Genomic DNA, 8344 nt, shown 5'->3' with positions numbered 1-8344 from the left:
TGGGGGTGGGACCCGGGAATACGTGCTTTTTAACCTGTGTTTTTGACCGAGGTGGTCCTTGCACATACTAAGAGCTGAGAACCATCATTCAAGGAACTGGGTAGGAGGAGGATGCTCACCTCCTCCTCTTTGACATACACAGTATTAGATACTTTTGTAATTACAAACACAGAGGTATGAGGAAGAAGAGGGAAAACACAGTATGGTGAGGAAGGGGGGCTGAGCGAGGCACAGGAGCCCCATCTCCCAGACTCTGGGACAGTCCCATTTAAAGTCTCCATGTCTTTCATCTACTTTCCCTTGCCATTCTCTCTCTCCCTCTCTTCCCACCCCCCTCAACATGGTCACCACTACCCAGCAAACATCACCACGATACTCCCCCTACAAAACCGTAAACAACCCCAACCCAGTGTCTGGAAGGTTCCGGGTGCTGGAATTGTTTGTCTCGCTCAAGAGACAGTCCTTAATGTTTTGTGAGCTGGGGAGCGAAGCCAAACCTCACAAGGATTGTTTACAAAGTTGCCTTCTTAATAGGAACAGATAAATCCTCCCTCTCCGAGCTTCCTGTCCCTTCTTCCTTATATGATGAAGGTTGTTTTGTTTTGTTTTTCAATGAGTCTCTTCCACCCCCAGACGCAGAAAAAGTACATTCCACAGTTGACCTTAAATTCTGAATTATTTCATTTTTCACATGTGGAGCTTCTCAAAGGAAGTCGGACATGCAGGTCCGGGCCCCCCTGGCGCAGTGAAACTGAGTAACACACCACAGATGCTGGAAGATGCTGGAAGGGCCTGACATTTACCAAAAGGCATCTCTTCCCACCTGGCCATTCACGTTGGCCAACGCTGACCCCAGCTTTAAATCCCTCTTGGGTTCTGTCCCTGGGTGTTCAGGCTTCTTGCTTCTGGATTCATGAATAAGGGCTCCCAATGGCCGAGTCCCTCATGGGCTTTGCCTTTCCCCGGCCTGCCACCCCCGTGAGGTGGCCTGAACATTGTCTCGCTTAGACATCAAAGTTCTAGAAACATGGTTTTGGATGGCAACTTCTAGCCCGCCTCAAAAGTCTGACACCCTTAGCATGGCCCTCAAATCCCACATGCCCCGCCAGCGGCATCCTGGTCCTTGGCATTTAACGGTCACCATGGTGACAACAAGGGTTCTTTTCTTGTGTCTTCATGATTTTCGGTCGTGTAACAGAGCAGTCTATAATTTCGCAGCTTCAAATAATAACTATTTCTTCAAGTAACACCTATTTTTAAATCACAACAACTTATTTGCTCAAAATCCACCATTTATTCGAACTGTGTGGTTCAGCAGTCTGGGGGGAGATGGGCTGGGAGGTTCTGATGGCCTGGCCAGGGGGCACTCCCGCAGCTGCGGCCGTCTGGTGGGTGGTCCCCACGGCCGGGGGGGCCACCCCACACATGGCCAGGTGAGCCTGGGCTTCCTACGTGGCAGTGGCAGCAGGTGCTTCCAGGGGAACAGGAGTGCCAGGTGCAAGATCTCTTCCGGGCTTTCCTAGAAGGTGTACAATGTCATTTCCAGCACTTTCTATGAACTTTATAAAGCAGGTGTTGGGGCAGGCAGATTCAGGGGGTGAATCTCCCTCTCTCCTCTTGATGAAAGGAGCTGCAAAAATTTTTGTGGTTATTTTTAATCTACCCCATTTGGCTCTTCAGCCACAATTATTATTATTTTTAAAAATTTTATTTATTTATTCATGAGTCACAGAGAGAGAGGCAGAGAGACAGGCAGAGGGAGAAGCAGGCTCCTTATAGGGAGCCCGATGTGGGACTTGATCCTAGACCCTGGGATCACTCTCTGAGCCAAAGACGCCCCTTGGCCACGATTATTTACAATGTCCACACTTGCTCAGCCTGAGAGTCCTTGAAGGCTCCCCAACAGGGCACTGGGCTCAGAACCTGTTGTCTCGTGCTCTGGAGCAGGTCCAGATATATGTGAGGCTCCGAGGCAGGCGCTCAGGTGCCGTTTCTCTTTATCTGGACACTTATGAGCTAAAAAGCGACTTGCCTGCTCATCGCCAACCTATAACGGGGTACATGGGGCCCTCATATTAGAAGGGGAGGGGTCAGGGCACATGGCAGTCAGGCGCACACAGCAATTCTGAGGCCCAACTGGGCCTGGGGGGCGAGCATGTTCCGTGGGGAGGGCCTAGTTCTGCTCCTTGGGAGTGGCTCTCAGGGCCACAGCTCTTGGCTTGGCCCTTTGGACTCATATAAGTCACTGAGAAGTCCTTCCTTTTCCAGAAAAAGGGCCATTGTAGTAGCTCAGGCCCTTTCTCAGTCTGCTTCCTGCCCATGGGAATTTAGGCATCTGGAGGTGTTTCGCATCGGACCCGTCCCAGCCGCTGTTCGTCTAAGCAGGTGGGGCTGGTTGGTCCAGCTCCCTTAAAGACTCGTGGGCTTCCCATGAATCCGACATTCCCGAGCACACCTGCACATTCATTCTGAGGCAGGCCTCCTGCGACTTGGCCACGTCACACTGCTCTGGGTCAATGCCTTCTTGTTCGGCTGAGTTTCATTTTCCGACCTTGTGAGTCCCGGGCCCTCGACCTTCACTCTGAATTCTGCTCACAAACCCACGGTTTCTCTTAGCTCACCCCTTTTCTGCAGTATCTTTTCCTGTTCAGCAAAAGCATTCAACTGACCCTCTGCCTTCCACGTAGAGATGTTCTAGCCAGAGCTGCAAGGTTATTAAACACATTTTCTATTTTCCAAGTTGCCGCGTATGACACTGTCCTCCATTGTGCCCCCACTACATAACATGCATCACATGTTTTCTGACCTTAAATAAGAATCTCCTTAGTGGTTTTCCAGTCGCTGCCATTCCCCCTGAACTTTGCTGACAGCTTCCTCCTTGTTTTTCCAGACTCAGCTTGCCTGGTTGCAAAGATGTGCCATATTCTTGCAATTTTTATGAAGCTGGTACCTCACTTCTGGTGACAATTTCTCTATCGATTATTTATCTATCATTGCAGCATAACACACCATCCCAAGCAACATTTGTATATTCGCCAAATATTTTGCCATTTGGTCTGGACTCAGTTGGGTCATCCTTCTACGGGCCTTGTCTGGGGTCACTCTCCAGGGTCTACTCAGGCTGGTTGAAGATATCTGCTGGTTAGCTGAGGCTGTTCATGGGCTCTCCAGCAGAACAGCCTGAGCTTCTTATAGGGACAGCAATATTCCAGGACATCACAAGTGAAGCTACAAGGCTTTTTGAGGTCTTATCATGTTCACTTTCACTGTATCCTATTGATCAAATCAACTCACGAATCCAAGGGTTGGAGAAAGAATTTGCCACTGTGGAAAACAGTATGGAAGTTCCTCAAAAAATTAAAATTAGAAATACTGTATGATCCAGTAATTCTTTTATTGGGGTGCCATCTTTGCCTTACCACATCTTGTAAAAGAAATTACTTCTTCTTTTTTTTTTGAAATTACTTTTTAATAAATATGTCATACAAGACAAAAACCTTCAAATCATGGAGTCCATGAAAGTCAATAATTTTAAGCAAGAGCCTGACAACAAATGTTACAACTACGGAGACTTAGGAGTGGAGACAGGAGACCCCTCACGAGAGGAAAAGTTGGGGTGTGAGAGGGGCCAGAGCACCAATATGGGAAGTTCTGAAGTATTAAAACCTAGATTTTGAAATATTAAAACCAACTCTATTGTGACTTTATAGAGTCAAAAGTCTAATTTGTTCAGGATTTTGGAATGCAGAGGTGTCTATACTATTGGTTTTTGCAGGTGCTCCTTCACCCAATAGGCATTTGTTAAACATAGAATAGACATTAGTTCAAGGCCTCAAACCAGGCCTCACTCTTGTACAATGTCCTTGGCAGTTCAGGACATCATCACAAAGCTGCTCGGATGTGTGTACGAGTGTGATCAAAATAAGTGAAATATGAAATGGCAGCATGCATTGAGACCCAGGCAAGACCGCACCACCTCCCTGGAACTGGTCACCACGCAGCTGTGAGGTTCTGTGATTCTGGAGAACGGACCTTCGGCTTTTGGTTTCAGCTTCCGTGATGCATTTAGCAGCTCTCCATCTCCACCAGTCGGGCTGCTGTGGGTCTGTCCCAAAGCCAGGATTTGCCCGACTCCCAGGAGCTGCTCCGCCCGATGAGCACTCAGGACACCTTGGCTGGTTCCTTGTTTGCTTCCATCGTGAGTGTAGCTTTGGGCTGCGTGCCCGGCAGGGAATGGAAAGGCTGAGGCCTGGCATGCAGCCGTGGGCGGCTTAGCTGCCTTCAGGAGCCCGGTGCTCAGGAAAGTTCCTGAGGGGCGGAGCTGGGGGTGAATGCCAGGTCACAGGTTGTCATGGGGAGTCTCTGTCTTGTTTGCTTCTGCTCGTCCCTCACCCTCTTCTCTGCGCGGCAGCTGGCAGCTCTCACCCATCCATCCATCTATCTATCTATCAATCTCTGTCCGTCCCTGTGTCTGGCACAGCTCCCCTCCCTCCCTCCCTGTCTTTCTGTTTATTTCCTGCCTGAGACAATTTACCATAAAAATGTATAATAAGGGGCACCCGGGTGGCTCAGTGGTTGAGCATCTGCCTTCAGCCCAAGGCGTGATCCTGGAGACCCAGGATCGAGTCCCATATGGGGCTCCCTGCAGGGAGCCTGCTTCTCCCTCTGCCTGTGTCTCTGCTTATGGATAAATAAAATCCTTAAAAAAAGCACAATAAAAGAATGGCAAAAAGTAAATGAATCAATAAGGCAACTTATTGATTGAGAGGCAACTAAGACAAACCACGGTAGAAAATCAGAGATTCTCTGTTCTTGGCAGGACACAGGGAGGTTCGCACCCGCAGGTGAGTCGCGCTCAGGCTGCCGTCGGGGGCTGAGCCCTCAGCCGGGCCTCGGGCCTCGGTGGCCTGCGCAGCCCCGCTGACCGCACACGGGGGAGCCCGGCGCTCCCCCTCTCACCAGCGCCGGTTAGGGGCCCTATTTAGATGGAGCGAGGACACATGAGACGAAGGATGGTCCCTGCCATCACTGTGGTCCCGGCTCTGAGGCTTCTCGCCTCCCCCCACCCCTGCCCCGGCCACAGCCTTCGTCGTATCTGGGATGGGGCGCAGGTGCTTGACAGGACAAAAGGCTAGTGGGGACTCGGTTACTCCTAAAAGAGGAGAGACCCTGGTTCCACGTCCGGTCCTGTGCGCACCCCCTGGACACCCAGCCCTGGCAGTCTTAGGTGAAAATTGCTCCTGTTTCACACTGTTTGGGGCACGTGTCTCTTCCCACCAGACTAAGGCTCCTTTAGCGACAGAAACGGTGTCTCTTCCTTTCTGTGTCTACAATATCGGGCATGTTGGGCACATGGCGAGGGACCGATTACTTTGGTAAAGCAAGGTGCATGTTTTAGGTGCAGAGAACTGCCAGAGAAGCCTGGGGGTGTGTTGGAGCCCACCCAAGCACCCTAGCCCGGTGCTGCGCAGCCTGGGAGGTGGGACGTAGGTCACATAGGTCACAAGCCCTCACAGGATGACAGTCCTGGAGTCCTTGAGGCTTCAGCAACCACAGCCACTGTCCAGCATGAACTTCCATAAAGACATCCGGTGACTTCAAATGTACACAACGTTCAAAAGAGAATAACCGGAAAGTTCTGATAAAAGTATACGTTACCCGTTCAGGACCAGTTGACTTTAACCTTTGTCCTCTCCACACAGGGCAGGCATGAGGATGACCCTCCTTACTGTTCTAGAGCAGTGGGACCACGCAGACCACCCTGCTTACCCTAGTTTAATGCTCTTGTGGATTTATCCAGACCTCGTGTGTTTCTGATATGTGACTTCAGGGTTCCTTGATCCTTTCCAGTGACTTCAGTGGTCCTTGATCCTTCCTAGTGACTTCAGGTTTCCTTGATCCGTCCCAGTGACTTCAATGTTCCTTGATCCTTCCTAGGGACTTCACTGTTCCTTGATCCTTCCTAGCGGGGCATAAATGCGGGAAGTGTGAGGGATGCAGGTCCAGGAAGCAAACTAGTCATTGACTTCCTGCCCTCAGGTTTCTGATTGGAAACCACGCTCACTTGGTTCAGTGTGATCATCCTCAGGCCACCAGGTAACCCTTTCCTGGTGATGCCTGCCCAGGGAAAGGCAAAGCACTTGTGCGCACCTGCTAGAAGCAAAAGACGTTGAGCGCTGATTGTTTTCCTCACGGATGCGTGTACACTCAGGGACAAAACAATCACACTTAAAAAACATTTTAACTCCAGTGTGGTTGACATGCAGTGTTATATTAGTTTCAGATGTATAATATAGAGATTCAATGATTTTTTTTTTTTTTTGGAGGGGGAGCATGCTTTATTGGGGACAGAGCATTGCACGTGACCCACAGAGGAAGGCAGCCCAGGGAGTGTCCTACACATCACGTGCAAAAAGGTACACGGGAGGTTTTGCTAAGAAAGATCAACTGGAACATGGTTTCCTCCGGGGGCTTCCCCCACCTCCTCCCTTGGAGGGGTCAGGACACGCCCAACCATCTCCTTGAAGGCAACTCTGGTCCGCTAGAGATACAGTCCCTCGGGGGTGCCCTCTTGTTTTCTATAAAGAACATTTTCTTTAGATTTCTTGAAGTCTTCATTTGTTACTTTCATCCGACGCTCTCTCAAGGCCATCAGACCAGCCTCTGTGCAGATGGCCTTGATGTCAGCACCAGAGAGGTCATCCTTAGCCATGATCAAGTCGTCCAGGGTCACAGCATCAGCCAGCGTCATCCTGCTTGTGTGGATCTGAAAGATGCGCTTCTTAGTCTTTTCGTCAGGCAGGGGGAACTCAATCTTCCTGTCAATGCGGCCTGGTCTGATAAGTGCTGGATCCAAGGTTTCTATCCGGTTTGTGGCCATGATGACCTTCACATCACCCCTTGAATCAAATCCATCCAACTGGTTCAACAGTTCCAACATCGTTCGTTGAATTTCCCTCTCCCCACCAGAATTTGAGTCGTATCTTTTTGTTCCAATGGCATCGATTTCATCAATAAACACAATGGATGGTGCATGTTCTTCCACAACTCGGAACAATTCCCGAATGAGTTTGGGCCCATCGCCTAGGTACTTCTGAATAAGTTCAGAGCCAACCACTCTCAAGAAAGTGGCTGAGGTTTGGTTTGCTACTGCTTTGGCTAATAAGGTTTTACCTGTGCCAGGTGGACCATAGAGAATGACACCCTTTGGGGGCTTTATACCCATCTCTTCATAATATTCAGGATGAGTGAGAGGAAGCTCCACGGATTCCTTAATTTCCTGGATTTGGTTGTCCAATGCCCTGATATCAGCGTAGGTTTCCTGGGGGGTCTTCTCTACCTTCATTACTGTGACCAAGGGATCTGTGTCATCCATGAGCACTCCTATGACAGCATGCACCTTGTGGTTGAGCAGGACAGAGCAGCCTAGTTCCAGCAGATCCTTGTCTACAAAGGAAAGAATGCTGACATAGTGTTCTGAACCCACAGATGTAGACACGATGGCATGATTGTCATCAATGATCTCTTCCAAGGTTCCTACTGACATTGGGGTTCCCCTCAGATCATCCACCGTAGATCTTTCCTCCTCTTGCTTTTCTTCTAAAGGCTTCATTTGTTCCTGATTTCTAATGAATTCTTCCTCCATGAGAAGATAGTCTTTAATTCTCTCTAACTTCAATAATTTTAACCGGCATTGAGTGTGAGGTGTCACCAGTGGAAGCTTGCTTGCAGCATCTGGTCCCTTTGTTTTCTTCTTCTTTTTCCCCACTCTAGTTGGTACGGGAGGTTCATATTTCTTTTTCTTGTCCTTGTCATCCTTCTTGCCACCTCCAGGGCCATGACCACCACTTTGACTTTGACCCATCTTGCTTCGGCCGCTCGAACCACCGCTCGAGATTCAACGATTTAAATGTTACTCAGGGCTCATCATGAGAGGTGTCCTTTTACTCCCCACCGTCTATTTCTCCCATCCCCCCACAGCCCCTCTGGTAACCATCTGTTTTCTTGTCTAGTGTTAAGAGTCTGTTTTTTGGTTGTCTCTCTTTCTTTGTTCATTTATTTCTTAAATTCCCCATATGAGTGAAATCACGTGGTATTTGTCTTTCTCTGACTGACTTATGTTGCTTAACATCATACCCTCTAGATCCATCCATGTTATTGCAAAGGAAAGATTTCATTGTTTTTTTATGGCTGAATAATATTCCTATATTTCTCTGTGTGTGTGTGTGTTGTGTATACACACACACCTCTTCTTTATCCGTTCATCTATTGGTGGACACGTGGGTTGCTTCCATAATTTGACTATTATAGGGGGATCCCTGGGTGGCGCAGCGGTTTAGCGCCT

The 8344-nt window shown here is 49.1% G+C and overlaps 1 pseudogene; it reads right to left on the bottom strand.

Moving 5' to 3' along the window:
* On the bottom strand, positions 6321-7891 carry LOC478703 (proteasome (prosome, macropain) 26S subunit, ATPase, 1 pseudogene; annotated as a pseudogene).

This window comes from Canis lupus, chromosome 35 (genome assembly GCF_011100685.1).
Source record: "Canis lupus familiaris isolate Mischka breed German Shepherd chromosome 35, alternate assembly UU_Cfam_GSD_1.0, whole genome shotgun sequence".
In the NCBI taxonomy this organism is placed as follows: Eukaryota; Metazoa; Chordata; class Mammalia; order Carnivora; family Canidae; genus Canis; species Canis lupus.
Note: the sequence above shows the minus strand (reverse complement) of the source record. Positions and strands in the feature narration are given on the sequence as shown.